Source organism: Heteronotia binoei, chromosome 2 (assembly GCF_032191835.1).
Source record: "Heteronotia binoei isolate CCM8104 ecotype False Entrance Well chromosome 2, APGP_CSIRO_Hbin_v1, whole genome shotgun sequence".
Taxonomy (NCBI): domain Eukaryota; kingdom Metazoa; phylum Chordata; class Lepidosauria; order Squamata; family Gekkonidae; genus Heteronotia; species Heteronotia binoei.
In genome coordinates this window covers 102803840-102820879 of record NC_083224.1, presented here as the reverse complement: position 1 = coordinate 102820879, position 17040 = coordinate 102803840, and positions in this window count along the sequence as shown.

The window sequence follows — 17040 nt, the reverse complement described above, 5'->3', positions numbered from 1 at the left end:
CAGAAAAGTCTCAGTTTGCAGAAAAATCTGAAATCTAAAAACTGGAAGTTTAAAGCCCTCCAAAAATGATAGCAGCTCCTGTAGCTAGTTGCTAGGTAACCACAACATTATGGCCAGCCATCAAGCCTTGGGTCTGTCAGTAAAAAGCATGGAAGAGTGGGAAGGGCCCTTTCCAGTTTTGTTTTGGCCTCTGAGGGAGGACTCCTCAGGACTAGCAACCACAGAGCAAGTTATAGAACTTGCATGAATTATCCAGGCATAGCTCATGGCTAACTGTTCAATAGCAGCCACCCCAGAACCCCTGATAGCCAATGAGGTTTAGTGGTTAGAGTTTCATATTAGTAGGTCCGAATCCCTACTGTGCCATGGAAATTAACTAGATGACTTTTGGATAGTCACACACTCTCAGACTAACTGACTTCACTAAGTTGTTTTGAGGATAAAACAGAGGAGAGGAGAATGATGTAAGCTGCTTTGGATCCCATTGGGAAGAAAAGCAGGATACAAAGGCGAGAAGTAAATAATAAATACAGCTGAAGATGGGAAGCAGATAATAGGTGGGTGGGAAGGAGAGAAGGAAGCAGGGAAAGGTGGGGGCTGCCCAGAAGAAATAGTGTGGGAAGGGATAGAGGGAAAAATTTCCCACCATGACACTTGACCAGTCCAGTGACTGCCCTGCACAACTTGGACAGAGTTTTTCCAAAGAGGGATTGCCATTGAGAGAGAAGAGGAGAAAGCTGAACATGGGGAAGAAGATACAGTTAAGTTTGTTGGTGGGTGGGAAGGAAGGAAGGAAGTCAAGAATAGGGGAAACTCTGGGCTTTTTCGCACAGGGCTTACCCCGGAGCGACGTCCCTCTTCACCGTGCAGCGTCTGCGCGGATGTAATGGTCCGACCCTTATGACTGAGACCAGGCGGGCCGTTAGAATGGTGGCTCAAACAAAAATCCAAATATTCAGGCCCAAAACCGGATCCTGGGGTAAACTGCCACCAGGCTGGATTACTTTTTTCACTCTGAGATCCCAGCCCAACCTCAGAGTTTTATCCTCTAAAACCAGGGAAAGCCCAACCACAGCAGATGTGGCCGGGAGTTCCCCAGACAAGGTTTTTTTTTCTTATTTGGTAGATTAGGTGACCTTCGGGGCGGTCGAGTAAGCTTTTGGCATGTTGCTACAACCCCCCACACAAAGCGACAAGAAAGCTCTTTTTTTAAACCAAAAAAGAGTTTATTTAAAGATAGGCTTAAAAATTATCATTAAGAGCAGTGAGCCAAAGCAATAACGTTGCAAAATATACTTAACTAAAGGCACCATATGGTTCCAAAGAAATCAGGCAACAAAGTCCATTGAATCCACAAACAGAGAGCCCCAGCGTAGAGTCCAGGGTCCCAGAGTCTAGTCCAATCGCCCCGTAAAGGGCCCAGAACACAGAAAAAGGTAATCTTTTATTCTTAAGGAGCCCTTGTGGGTAGATTCGAAAAACCCAATCAGAACTCAACTCCACAAAATAGCATTAATGAGACCCAGATATGGGTGTCAGCCACAGGTGTCTCCCTTCAGTTCCCTGGGCAACAAATCTGCAGATGCACCAACTCAAGGCCCTCTCTAATGGGCCTGACCTTTAGGTTCTAGGGCTTTGCCAAAAAAAAAAAAAAAACATTTAAAAATTTATAAGCAGGCCTCCAGCCTGCCCAAACTTAAAATTAAGAGGAACCATATATAATTTTGGTCCACAGCATTACAGCGGATTTTGCACCAACTGCTCCGCAGAACCCGGAAGAGCCGCAAAGTCCCGTGGCTTTTGCGTCGCAAATGTAAACCGCCAAAAACCAGTTTACATTTGCGACGCAAAAGCCGGGGGACTTTGCGGCTCTTCCGGGTTCTGTGGAGCAGTTGGTGCGAAATCCGCACAGACGCTGCACGGTGAAGAGGAACGTCGCTCCAGGGTAAGCCCTGTGCGAAAACGCCCTCTATCTGGAGTGTTCAGGGTAGGGAAAGAAGAAATAGCAGGGGAGGTGAAAATGAGATGCTCTTTGTAAGTCCTTGCAGGTCCCCTGCTTTTCAATATATCTAATTAAAACATGGCCAGATCTGAGGATACTTAAACCCAGATATTAGATCTATGAACAGACAGAACAGATTTTTCTACAAACCTGAAAAATACCCCAGATTAGCATAAAAATCTAAAACCTTAAAAAAAATTATATGGGAGAGATAAATCCTGGCAGTCTTAGCTGTGATACACAGAACAAAACTGTGTCTGGCTTCAAGATTTGTTGGGGGTAGGGGTGTTGAAAAGAAGAACAGATGTAAATAAAGGTTGTGTAACAAGTGAGCTGTCTATCATCAAAATCCCAGTGATCCTAGCTCTGAGCTCGGTATCTGAACTGACAATACAGGATTGTTTCAGAGCCATTTTGAATGCTGTCATCTTTATGTAACTGCAGTGTCAGCTTGCATGCTTTTAAAATGCAAATGGCACTATTTAAAAATCATAAACAAACTTTGAAAATGGCCTGTCTTAAGGCTTTTTTAAAATTCAAATAACTGCACAGTGTGTAAATACTGATACTTACATGTGTATGTGCTTATACCTATATATCTATGTCACCCATACACAATATATCATTCTAAATCACCACTACAAAAATATCATTAACATCCATCCAAATGACAACTGCTGAAACAGTCCAGTATCTACAATGAGCTTTGACATACTTCACAAATACCTAGGTTTTTTCATACAATTTCAAAATCAATATGGTCAGTGCATGTATCAAATAATATTTCTCCTGCCGGTTTTTATAACTATATAGTCTGTTTCAAACCTTCCTCAGGGGAATATGAATTCATAATTCATTTGTAATGCCAGGAATCTGGTGAACTGGCTGACTTCCTCTGTATTGTCTCACTGCATTCTCACAGCACAGCCCAATTCCAAGTTGAATAAGTCAAGTTCTGTAAATTAGTTACAAATCATACAATAACTGGTCCCTGTCACTCATAAAGGTAATCCCCTGTGCAAGCACCAGTTGTTTCTGACTCTGGAATGATGTCATGATACATTTTCACGGCAGGCTTTTTATGGGGTGGTTTGCCATTGCGTTCCCCAGTCATCTACACTTTCCCCCCAGCAAGCTGGGTACTCATTTTTCTGACCTCGGAAGGATGGAAAGCTGAGTCAACCTTGAGCCAGCTACCTGAACCGAGCTTTTGCCAGGATCAAACTCAGGTCATGAGCAGAGAGTTTGGACTGCAGTACTACAGGGCATACAATATATTAAATTTACTAAGCTTATCCAGTACTCACCCTTCAACTAATATATGTTTTACACCTGTCATTATTGATATCAAATCATTGAGATTTGCTCATTCCATGCCCAATGGCTTTCTACTGGTCTTTTTGCAACCCTCAGCTTATATGTATTTGCACAAAAAGGCCACCAGATAGCAGTTCTAACATAGCTGTATCTTTTAAAGAAATATAGAAATTACATACATTCACTGTTTGGCTTCAAGTTCCCAATCTGAATTAAAAGGTAAAGGTAGTCCCCTGTGCATGCACCAGTTGTTTCCGACTCTGGGGTGATGTCGCATCACGACGCTTTCATGGCAGACTTTTTACTGGGTGGTTTGCCATTGCCTTCCCCAGTCATCTACACTTTCTCCCCAGCAAGCTGGGTACTCACAATCATAAACAATGAGAAAGGCTAAATTCATGATTTAAACTAAATGATTCTATTGTATTATATCTGTAGATACATTTAGCTATAGAACTATTGTATGAAAAAAAACTAAGTATTTGTAAAGTTGTATGTCAAGGCTCACTATTTTAAAGAAATATAGAAATTACATAGATACTGTACTATTTAAATGGTTGTCATTTGTATGGATGTTAATGATATTTTATACTGGTGATTTAGAATGATATATTGTGTATAGGTGACATAGATGTATAGGTATAATTGCATACATCTAGAAATATCAAAATTTAGACACAGTGAGTTTGAGTTCTTTTGAGTTTGACACTCCTATGGTTCCTGCATTTCTAGTTAGGACTTTTTTTGAGCAGGAACACAGTTCCGGCTGGCTTGGCATCAGGGGGTATGGCCTAATATGCAAATATGTTCCTGTTGGGCTTTTTCTACCAAAAAAAAACCCAGTGTGAAACAATGGTGACATCAGAGGATGTGATCAAATATGCAAATGAGTTCCTGCTGGGCTTTTTCTACAAAAAATCTTTAAAATCTTACATCTTAATCTTAAACAAATGATAACTCTCATGTGGAAAAAATATGACTGCCCCAGAACTGGACTTGGGAGTATGAAGTAATATAATAACATGAATTTATCTAATAAAATCTCCAGGGATTCAAGGGAGCTAACAGAAAGAGAGTACACCAAAACAAACAGAACCATAAAAGTGTAAAGAACAGGACAGCTTGAAAATAACTACAATCAAACACCCTATTCAGCCTTTATTTATTCATTTGCCTTTATTTTTTATGGCTCAGTCAGCATCTCTGGATTCCCATTGGCTGACTCCCCTGTCCCCGCCTACTGCAGGCCTGGAAATGTTGAACAAACTGCCAAAATAGTCTTACCTCAGACACATCTTCAATGTTTCTGTCAACCGGTCTTAGAAGGTGCTGCCACTCTACTGTGTCCTCACAAAAGGCAACACAGCTGCCAGTGGCAACAGACTTTTGGTGCCCCATCAATAGCCCACACAGATGGCCTCCCAGCACATGCAGCCTCCAAAGGCCACCAAAATATCCAGGGAGCTGCCACACCCACTGTAATGCTGCTAGGAGCATTTCCTCAAAGGCCATGGCTGCTGCCTCTTTCCTGTCACTTCCTCTCTCCCTCCTCCCCTCATCCTTGTCCCAGGACAGACAAGGATTGGGCCACTGGGGAAGCTGCTAGCCAGAGGCTGTTGCTAGGCAACCAAGTCACAGACTTTCAGCCTAAGCTACCTCACAGGGTTGTTATGTAGATCAAAAGGGGGAGAGAAGAATTATGTAAACTGCTTTAATCCCCACTGCAGAGAAAGATTGCACTTTTCCTAGGTAGAGGCTTTAGGGAGGGGGAAAGAGATGGAAAGCTGAAGTCAGATCCTGCACAATTCTCTTATAGAAAATGGCTGCCTTGAGGCACATACTGTATGGCAGGCATGGCCAAACTTGTTTAACACAAGAGCCACATAAAATAAATTTGAGATGTTTGAGCACTGCAAGACATGAATGTTAGATGCCTGAGAGAAGGAAGGAAGGAAAAGAGATGGGGAAAAGAGAGGTGGAAAGAAAGCAACTTTAACTTTAAATGTGTTCTCCAAGATGCTGGCTGGCTTGGAGAAGTGATTAAAAGAGACAAATACCTTCTCCAAGGAAGTCAATGGGGTGATGGGGACAGCAAGAGCCACATAATATGTGTGAAAGAGCCACATGTGGCTCCCAAGCCACAGTTTGGCCACCCCATTCTATGGTATGCCATAACACAACCAGACCAAGCCAAAAAACATATATTATGCCACAAGCGCATGCTGATGCTAAATGCTGCAAGGTGGAATATGACAAGAAAAGGTGGCAACAATGTAGTGCAAACAAAAGGAATGCTGAGTTTCAGTGCCTGTGTAACCATTGCCATGCCCCCAGCACCGCCCATAATTAGTCTTCCTTCTCTCCATTCTGGGCCTGTTTTAGGGCTTTGAGCCACCACAGACACAGGGAAACACACACACACATATATATGCAGGGGAGGGGAAGGGGAAGTTGGTATCTGTTTCAGCTGTGAGGTGAGTGGGAAGACATCAAGACCCCTGGGAGAGACCCCTGAAAGTTTCAGTTCAGTACACACATACACACAGAACAAGGTTTGTTGTAGAGAAATATACAACTGGCTCTAGAAAGAGGCTCTGCGAGTGCCCTCCCCACCTTTGCTGTATTTTCACCCACCCACCCAAGTGAAGGCATTCACTCCCCACCTTTGGTATCTTCCCACCCCCAGCTTCCCACCCCCACTACCACACCCCCCCCCCAACCACTTCTTCCTCTCAACTATCCCCGTACCCTTGGAATACCACTACTTCCCACACCTGTGACATTCACTCACCCCACCCTTACTGTTTTCTCACCCACCCACCAATCCTTGACCTTCACTAACCCACCCTCCCTCACTGTCTTCCTACCCACCTAACCCTTGGCCACTCATTCTTCCTGCTGTCTTCCCACCCACCCTGAAGCTGAAACAGATGCTGGCTCTCCCCCCCCCCCCCACCTTGCACGTGTGTGTGTGTCCCTGTATCTATGGCAGCTCAAAGGCCCTACAGAGGCACAGAATGGTGAAAAGGAATGTAGGAATGTCACACGACTCAGGGTTGAGGTTCTTCACACCAGTCTGTCTCTGCTGCTGCTGCCTTCTTGACAGTGGTGGTCATTTCATTCTTATACATGCTTCTTTACATAATTATTTACTAACAATGTGCAAAATGGTGAGACCGATATTTACCTTAGCTTTTCCTCAAATGTGGATTCCAGGAAGGAGGAGAAAGGGCAAAACATTCCTAGGCCCTCAACATTCTTGCATAGGGCAAAGTACATGAAAACTTAATGCTGCCTTTTGAGTCTTAAGATGGAATCAGGTTAAGGTTGGCCAGGCCATTGCCCTTCCTTCATCTCACTCTTTTTTGTTTTTTGTTAAAAGATATCTGACCCCTCACCGTCACTCTCTGGAATCGATTGTATTAATGGAGCGTATTGTTCCAGTTCCTTTGCTAACACATATGCATGATTGGCTTACAAGGTATATTCTTTTCTTGATGGTTTTCATATTCTTGTACACAAGACACATAAGGAAGGCAAGCATTGTACAAAGCAACATACTGCTACAGCTAGTCCTAACATTCCCAAACTCCACTGACACAAAGCGCACAACCATCCTGTAGGCAGCGAAGACCATAGTGCTTCCCACCAGGATGGAAGAATGTCCTTATGAATGGAAGCAGCAAATTGCCATAGGTTATCGAGCTGATGGTTTACTCTTTGAGAATTGTCAGTGATATTTTAACCCTGAAGTGCGGGACTATACCATTTTTTCAGCAAGACATAATACTTTTTCTAGAATTGACATGTTGTGGGGCACTAAGGATTTAGGCATAACAAAGAAAATAGAAATCCTACCTAAAATAGAAGCTGATCATAACCCAATAATGTGGATTACAAAATTGTTTAAAAAGTCGAGAAGATGGAGATTACACGAAGATTTACTAAAGAATAAAGAAATAGTGACATATCTAGAAAATGAAACTAAAGCTTTCTTCCAAATAAACGATAAAGAAGATATAGAATTTCAGATGGTTTGGGATGCTTATAAAGCAGTAATGAGAGGAATATTGATTACACTGAATAATAAAGACAAGAGAGCAAAAGAAAAACAGATGCTGAAGATTAAAAATGAAATAAAGAAAAAAGAAGGTGAACTGAGAAAAAGGCCAGGGGAAAAGAAAATTATGAGGGAGATTACAATATTATAAACACAAATGAGACATTTGTTAAATAAAGAATTGGAATGGAATTTGAAAAGATTACAGCAGAAATCTTTCGAGGGAGCAAATAAACCTGGAAAGTATTTGGCCTGGCGACTGAAAAAAAAGAGAGGAAGTAAAATCATTAATAAAATTGTGGTTGATGGAAGAGAGTTGGTAGACCAGGAAGGAATAAAAAGAGAATTCTTTAAGTACTATGCCAAATTATTTAAGGGTGTTAAAATAAAGAAAGAGAAGATGGAAGAGTATTTACAAAATATTAAAATAGCACCCTTAACAGAAAATATGAAAAAAGTTTTGAATGATCCAATTGAAAAAATAGAAATTGAAGCAGCGATTAATGTAATGAAAAGTGGAAAGGCACCTGGGCCAGATGGATATACAGCTAAATTTTTTAAAACCTTCAAAGAGGAATTAATACCGAAACTTTTGAAATTGATGAACATGATAAGAATAAAAGGGAAAATACCAAATACATGGAAGGAAGCTGTTATTTCATTGATTCCAAAGAAAGATAGAGATGTCATGAATGTAAAAAATTATAGACCAATTTGATTATTAAATAATGATTATAAAATATATACAAGAATATTGGCAGAATGGCTTAAACAATATCTGATAAATTTTATAAATGAGGATCAAGCGGGGTTTCCCCCCAAAAGGCAAATAAGAGACAATATTAGAACTGTTATAAATATTGTAGACTATTATGAAAGACATCCAGAAAAGGAAGTTGCATTTGATAATTTAAACTGGGACTTTATGTTTGCAGTAATGGAGAAAATGGAGTTGGGAGAAAACTTTATAAGGATGATAAAAGCAATATATACTGAACGTGCAAGGCTATGTATAAATGCAGATCTTACAGAAGATATGATAATTAGCAAAGGTACATGACAAGGCTGTCCGCTTTCCCCACTGTTGTTTATAATGACTCTTGAAATCTCACTGATGCAAATCCAAGAAGACAAAGAAATAGAAGGATTAAAAGTAATAGGATTTACTTATAAATATAGAGCATTTGCAGATGATATAATGTTTATAAATGAAAATCCCATACAAGTAGCACCTTTGTTGTTAGTTAAAATACAAGAATATGGAGAATTGGCGGGACTTTATAGTAATAAAGAAAAATCAAAACTTCTATGTAAAAATATGAAAGTAAATAAACAAAAGGAACTGCAGAAGCTAACGGGTTGTGAAGTTACCTCTAAGGTAAAATATTTGGGTGTGGAGATAACAATGAAGAATATTGATTTGTTTAAAAACAATTATGAGAAGCTATGGCGTAAAATGGATGAAGATATGATAAAATGGAATAAACTTAATTTGTCATTGCTGGGCAGAATAGCTGCAATTAAAATGAATATTCTGCCAAGAATAATGTATTTGTTTCAAACTATTCCGATTGTGAAAGACAGTAAACAATTTAATAGATGGCAAAGGAAAATCTCAGAGTTTGTGTGGGCTGGGATCAAAATGAAAATTTTAACAGACGCAAAAGAGAGAAGAGGATTCCAATTACCAGATTTAAAATTATATCATGAAGCAGTTTGTTTAGTGTGGATAAAAGAATGGGTGACGCTGTTAAACAAAAATCTCTTAGCGTTGGAAGGTCATGGAAATAAATTTGGCTGGCACGCTTATATGTATTATGGAAAAAGAAAGATGGATGGTTTTTTTTCTCACCATTATATAAGAAACAATTTGTTAAATACGTGGATGAAATATAAAAAATATGGTGATGAGAGAAAGTTGTTATGGATAGTGCCAGCGGAAGAAATAAAAATAACAGCTGAGACGGGTGAAGAAAAGTGGTTGTCATATAATCAACTATTAAAAATACAAAGTGGCAAAATAGAATTAAAAACTGCTGAAGAGCTGAATAATAAATATGATTGGTTCCAAATGCAACAAATAAAGAGCTTGGTGGAAAAGGATATTAAAACTGAAGGAATAAGAAAAGAGCAAACAGAAATGGAAAAAGTTCTGCTTGAAGATAATAAAAAATTAATTTCAAAACTACATAAATTACTTTTAAAATGGTCTACAGAACATGAAGTAGTGAAATCTCAAATGATTAAGTAGGCGATTAATGTAAATAAAGAAATACAGATGGAAATTTGGGAATATTTGTGGAAGAATTCTATTAATCTTTCAACATGTCATAGTATTAAAGAGAACTGTTTTAAAATGATGTATAGATGGTATATGACTCCTAAAAAGTTGGCAAAGATGAACAATAAGATGCCAGATAGATGTTGGAAATGTAAAAAAATGAAGGTTCTTTCTACCATATGTGGTGGACTTGTGAAAGAGCAAAAAAAGTATTGGCAGATGATTCAGCAAGAAATTTCTAGGATCTTGGGATATGAATTTAAGAAAGTTGCAGAGACTTTTCTGTTGGGATTACAAATGGAAAAATTTCCAAAAGAAGATAGAACTATAATTTGGTACTTGCTTTCAGCTGCTAGGACATTATATGCGCAGTTGTGGAAGCAACACTGGCAGGGGTCAAGTCATGGAGGGAGGGGTGGTTAGAAAGTAATATAAGGGATAGATAAAAAGAAGTTATTAATGATGCAAGAAATAGATATTGTTACCATATGTTACCAAATAAAATTGTTTTAATTGAGAATTGTCAGTGATATTGAAGCAGCACATATTCTGCAATGATTCACATCCTTGGTGGTGAAGAAGGAGCAGATAGTCTATAGCTGCACAGTTGTAGCAGCTTCACCTGTTCTGCATTCAAAGAGGCCAAGGCGATGGAGGTAGAATTAATAGTCTTTGCTAAGCTGCAAGCAATTTTACTTAATGTTCTGTGGTTAATAACAGCTAAGGCTGGCACCCCAACAAGTGAAGCAGCAGGGGACACATATTCATCTTGAGATAACAATGCCATATCAGAAGAATCACAAGTAGAATCTAAGGGGACAGTTTCTCTGCTAATGCATGAGGCAGAGAGTTCCATAAGCCAGGATCTTTGAGGCAACACTACAGCAAGGTGACTTAAACAACATACAGAAAAGAGATATATTAGCAGGAATATAACTAAAAGTTCAATGGAAGCAAGAGGAAAACCAATCAGGTGATAAAGGAATATAGCCAAAATTACTGGTTACATTAATTGTTGCATTACATTTCCACAAAGGGGCACCTGTTTGCAGGCAACTGTGCAATGGCTTATGGTAGGAATGCTCTAATTGGGTAAAGGTGCATAAGAGATCTGGGATTCATTTAAACATTCACCAAGAGCTGTATCAGTTCCTGGAGCCTTGCAAACAGGAATTAGACTCCTAATAACATATGTAAATCAGTGTGTTATGTCAAACAAGAAGGTGAAACATTGTTAAGCTAAGCGTTCCCAAATATTAAACTGAAGACGATTTCCAAAACTAATAGCCTTGACAGGAGACAAAGTACATAAACACAAACAACGAAGTTTGTTAGCTGTGCAAATATAGCAGCCACCAAGTTATCCAGGGATGGCTCTCATTCAGCCTCTTCCAACGTTTGTTGAGCTGGATTAGTTAAATGCTTCACATCCCCCCATGTGACATCAGGAGCTCTCTGGGTGTGTGGATTTCACCATCTCCCTTTTGAGGCTGAGATTGAAATTGGGAATCAAATTTGGGAGATCCTGATGCCATGCCATCTTTAGCTGGGCGAGCACAACGTGCCAGAACCTGCAAAGGACCTGTAAGAGAGAACACAGCAGCATTTAACAAGGGGAACTGGACCATGTCAAGTTAATAAGGCCAAATTCAATTGTTCCTGAACCTGCATTTGTGTAGGAACCGTCATTTTCACTCCTTTTAATTGTTTTTGAAGAGTGGTTTTCAATGTCTGATTAGCATGTTCCACAATAGCTTGACCTGTGGAATTATATGGAATGCCATGCTGGATTTGAATGTTCCATTGTGCACAAAAATCAACAAATTCAGAAAAACTATATGCTGAGGCATTATCAGTTTTCAACAGTTGCAGACAACCCATTACTGCAAAGGCAGAAATAAGGTGAGCCATGACGTGTTTTGTGGCTTCACCACAGTGAGCAGTAGCCCAAAGATATCCAGAGTACTTGTCTATGCAAACATGAAAACAGTACCAGGGTTTCAAGGAAACTATATGGGTAACATCCATTTGCCAAAGTTTGTTAGGGAACACTTTCCCTATGAAGAAAGGTCAAAACACTTGGGGCTCTTTGGCTTGGAGAAACATTGACTGCGGGGTGACATAAGAGGTTTACAAGATTATGCATGGGATGGAGAAAGTAGAGAAAGAAGTACTTTTCTCCCTTTCTCACAATACAAAAACTTGTGGGCATTCAAGGAAATTGCTGAGCAGTCAGGTTAAAACAGATAAAAGGAAGTACTTCTTCACCCAAAGGATGATTAACATGTGGAATTCACTGCAACAGGAGGTGGTGGCAGCTACAAGCATAGCCAGCCCCAAGAGGGGACTGGATAAAAATATAGAGCAGAGGTCCATCAGTGACTATGAGACATAGTATATATATGTGTGTGTGTGTATAGAAGAAGACATTGGATTTATATTCTGCCCTCCACTCAAGAGTCTCAGAGCGGCTCACAATCTCCTTTATCTACCTCCCCCACAACAGACACCCTGTGAGGTGTGTGGGGCTGAGGAGATCCTCACAGAAGCTGCCCTTTCAAGGACAACCTCTGCCAGAGTTATGGTTGACCCAAAGACATTCCAGCAATTGTAAGTGGAGGAGTGGAGAATCAAACCTGGCTCTCCCAGATAAGAGTTTGCACACTTAACCACTACACCAGACTGACACACATATAGGTCACTGTATGATACAGAGTGCTGGACAGGATGGACCATTGTCCTGATCAAAAGGTAATGAGAACTGTTTTGCTAGTGCTTTGGCATTTTGGTGAAAATAACTATGACTCAGAGAGGGATTAGTAAATAGAGAAGTAACACTTTTTAAACCTTATCAGCATGCATCGCCCTGAGCAATCAAGCAAGGAAGATTAGAATAGCTTGGAATTGTAGCAATGAAAAAAGTTAACTCACATTGAGAAATTAAAAACTGCAAGATTAAAAATATAGCCAATCAAATCAGAGTCAATTTGAGACGTGATACATGCACCAGGAAGTTGATGAATCAAATTTAATGCATATAAGGTGTCAACGATTAAGTTGAAAGACCTTTGTGACTAGAACTGAAAAGCCATTGTTACAGCAGCAACTTCAGCCTGTTGCACTGAGCGCTGTTGCAAAGTAAAGTGTGTCTTTTACACTTTTCCCCCAGCAAACTGGGTACTCATTTGACCAATCCTAGGAAGGATGGAAGGCTGAGTAACCTTGAGGCAGCTACCTGAATCCAGCTTCCTCTGGGATCAAAATCAGGCCGTAAGCAGAGCTCAAGACTACAATACTGCAGCTTTAACACTGCACCATGGGGTTCTTTTTGAATCCAAATTAGCATTTTCCTTGGCCAATTTCATCATCAGTTCTCCTGCTGCATCAGGATTATCACCCTGTCTTCTGATTGCTGCCTGAAGACAATTGATAAGGTCTAAATAGGGCTCTTGTGGCTTTTGACAGACAGTTGCAAAAGGGAGCACAGCTTGTGCTTTAATAGTACTGAACTGTCCAGATCCATATAGTTGTTCAGCAGTATAAGTCCCATTGGAGCCATGCCCTTGAACATCAGCCAAATTACAATATTCACTGTCCCATACCACATACTGTCCAGGAGTTATCATCCCAACCATATTTTTCCAATCTTGAAGAATCAGTGTATCCATTAGAGAGTCCATCTAAAAGACTTTGCACATCAGTTCCCCTTATGCCCATGTCTCCGATAGCCTTTTGAATTTCACTCAGAACACAGTGGGGCAACACAGTACAGTTAACAATCTGTTGCCTATTCTCATTCTGTGCATATGTTACTGGGCATACCGATAAAAGGTCAGGCAACTCTTCCCCTGTCAAATGTTCAGGGCTAGTTAGGGTGGCCAGATCGTCCCGAGCACCCGGGAAATCCCGCCCCTGCCCCCAAATTCCCACCTCATGGGTTGGCGTCCCTGGGACCATTCAAAATCCTGGGTTTGCCAAAATGGATCCAATGGTGAGGAGATGGCGGCGGGATGACGCCCAACTGCTGTCACGTATAGGCTGATCTCGGGCAGCGAGCGGGAAGAGAGGGGCGGGCTATGACGAACCGGGGGAGGGAAGCGGAGCGAAGTACGGAAGCCGAGGAGGGGGCCACGCTCTCTAGTCACTCACAAAGCCGGGTGGTTCTTCTGCGCATGTGGGGCCGCCGCTGCTGCTGTTTTCTTTCTGAAGGTGGGAAAGGCGAGGCAGGAGGACGGAGCGACCCACCAACCTCACGCTGCTGCCCCTCTCCCTGCGCCCCAGCCATGGCCGGCTATGAGTACGGAGCCTCATTCCCCTCCCCACTTGGAAGCCCCCCCCACTCAGCGCCGCCGACCCAGGCACAGGCAGCAGCTGCAGCCCACTGCCGCTGTGGCCTGAACTACAATCCGCAGCGGCGGCAGCAGCAGCGCACGGTGCGCCAAGGCGGCGGCGTCTGGTCTGGCTGCGGGCTCGCCCGGCAAAGCAGGCAGCGCCAAAAGCGCCCTCTCGAGCAAGAAGGAGGCCCGGGCCCAGGAGCAGGCAGGCAGCAAGGCCAACAGGAGGCAGCAGCCCGGAGGTGAGCCAGCCCACGCTGCTTTGGGCAAAGGCAGGAGGGGGAAGCGATGCCCTCCCTCTCCGGCCGCCGCGCTGGCCACTGGCCCTGCCGCCAGGATCAGCCACACCGACAGCAGCTCTGACCTGTCCGACTGCCCCTCCGAGCCGCTTTCCGATGAGCAGAGACTGGCCCAGGCCGCCAGCAGCGACGCCGAGTCGGGCACCGGCTCCAGCGACCGCGAACGGGAGCCGCCTCCCCCTTCAGGACCAGGCGGTGGCCCCCAGCATGCTTCGCCCTCCTCAGACGCCGTGAGCAAAGCGGCTGCAGCGCCCCCTGTCCCGCCCGCTCCCCTAGCAACTCGGGCAGAGCAGCCGCAAGGCAACGAGGCGTCCTCGGGGAGAGCCCTGGAGAAAGCGCCCGCCAAAAGTGCCCCGCCTGCAGGAAGCGGGAGGCTGGGCGGCAAAGCCCCCCTGGATCCCGCCTGCGAGAGGCAGCTGGTGGACGAGGAGGAGCTGCTGAGGGAGATAGAAGAGCTGCGCTCGGAAAACGATTACCTCAAGGTAAAGGGCGGGAAACCGGGAGAGGGAGGCGGCTGGGCCTGAGGGCAGCTGGCGGGCGGGCCGGCACCTCCCTTGCGACTGCGAGACTGCAGAGAGGAGCTGGGCAGTGGTGTAGGGAGGGGGGTGGGGGGGCGGGTCGCCCCAGGTCTGGGGGGTCTGGGGGGTCCCCGTATTGCTTTCTTTTATGTCCAGACCTGACAAAGAGGAAGCGCTGCTCACAAACTTCGCAGCAAAACAAGTCCAGTAGTAGTCCAGAGTCCATACCTAGCGTTTAACTACATGGAAGACCCAATTTCCCTTGAGCAAACCATTCTGTGCATCTTTCAAAGACACAAAATGGCTGTGTCGTTGGGGTGTCGGGTCTAAGCTGGAACTCAGGATCGCAGGCTCAGCCTCATTTGCTTGGGAGTGAGTCTGTTGGAATAGCAGCAGCGCATGGATAGGATCGACGCGTGGAGTTCCCTTAAACTTTTCCCTCGCCTGAGAACGTGGCCGTCCCTCCAAGTCTTCCTGCGCCAAGCAAAAGCGTGTGCTCAGTCAGAAGCTGGCAACAAGTTTCTTGAAGGAGGGGCTCTCCGAACTTGCCCCTGGAGCCCAGTCTCTTCTCGGGGAAGGGCCGACCAGTGTCTCTTCCTCCCCCCGCCCAGAGAGAGGCTGAGCGTTGTGGAGAAACTCCCATCCCGAGGGAATCGGAGGTGGCTCGCCCCGAGGACTCTCCAAGCGTCAGAGAGAAGAGCCTTTACCAGCCCAGCAGAGCTTCGCTGCAACAAGGAGGAGGAGGGGGTGGTGCTTGATGCGCAGAGTGAAGAAGACGGGGCTCCAGGGGGAGCGGGGGTCTCTGAAGAGGATGGACTGCAGGCTCAACCAGTCCCAGTTCAGGAGGACCAACCCATTTCCAGCCATTGTGGCTTTTTAAATAGTCCGCCTTTCTCACCGAGACTCAAGCCACCGAAATAACGTCCCCCGAAGTGGAGGAGCACTTGAAAAAAGAGGGGAGAAATGCCTTCTGTCAGTAGGGTGGTGCGACAAGTCGGGGCGGGAAGTCCTGGGATCTCCTTCCCGGGAGAGTTGCAAGCAGAGGCTGCCCTGGCAGCAACTAGCTGGGAGTCCGAAGATGCCCTGGCTTGGGGTGTGGCAACCAGCTGGAGCCGAGATGACCCGAGGGGGAGCCGCCAGCAAGCTTGAGAAATGGATAGCCCTTGGTTCCTCTGCCCACCGCAGCGAGGCAGGCTGAAATCCATCAGAGACAGCTTTTACTTGACTAGAGAGGCAAGACATCACCTGTCGTATGCATGCCTGCCATTAAAAGCTACTGGAAGTAGAGATGGCACCACCCGCAAGAGAGAGTGGATTATGGAGAGACATCTAAACAGCTCTCCTACAAAAGTCTACCGGCCAAAACAATCTCGAGGTCAGTGGTGTAGGGAGGGGGGGGCGGGTCGCACACACATAGGGTCGCACACACATAGGGGGGCCCACATAAATCTTGGGCCCCAGGCCCCCAAAGCTCTAGCTATGCCCCTGGAGCTGGGGTAGCTTTTCTGCCTCCTCCCTCCCTCCACCTGTTCAGCTGTGGGGGGCTCGGTCTGTAGAGTGTTGTGGCGCTACTGGAGTCATCAAAGATTTGTTTGTTCTCCACTGGTGTTTGCACAGGTGGCTGCCTTTGCATTTTTACCGTGCGTTCGTTGCCGCTTCCCTATGGAGATGTATTCCCATAGGAAATAATGGAGAATGGATCTGCGGGTATCTTGGGCTCTGGGGGGCTGTTTTTTGAGGTAGAGGCCCCAAATTTGCAGCGTAGTATCTGGTGCCTCTCCCCAAAACACCCTCCAAGTTTCAAAAAGATTGGACAAGAGGGTCCAATTCTATGTGCCCCCAAAGAAGGTATCCCTATCCTTCATTATTTCCTATGGAAAGAAGGCATTTAAAAAGTGTTCAGTCCCTTGAAATGTGACGGCCAAAACTCCCTTTGGAGTTCAATTATGCTTGTCACACCCTTGTTCCTGGCTCCACCCCAATGTCTCCTGGCTCCACCCCCAAAGTCTCCTGGCTCCGTTCCCAAAGTCCCCAGATATTTCTTGAATTGGACTTGGCAACCCTTGAAGGTCGGCATTTTGGAGAGGGGGTGGGGGTTCTCCCTTGGGGTTCCTGCGGGGGAGAAGGAGGAGGAGGAGCCTCTGGCAATAAGGGTGAGGGGGCAAGAGGCAGCAGAAGGGAGGAAGGGTGCTGAATGGCGGCTCCCGGGAATTTGCAGAGGGTAGTATG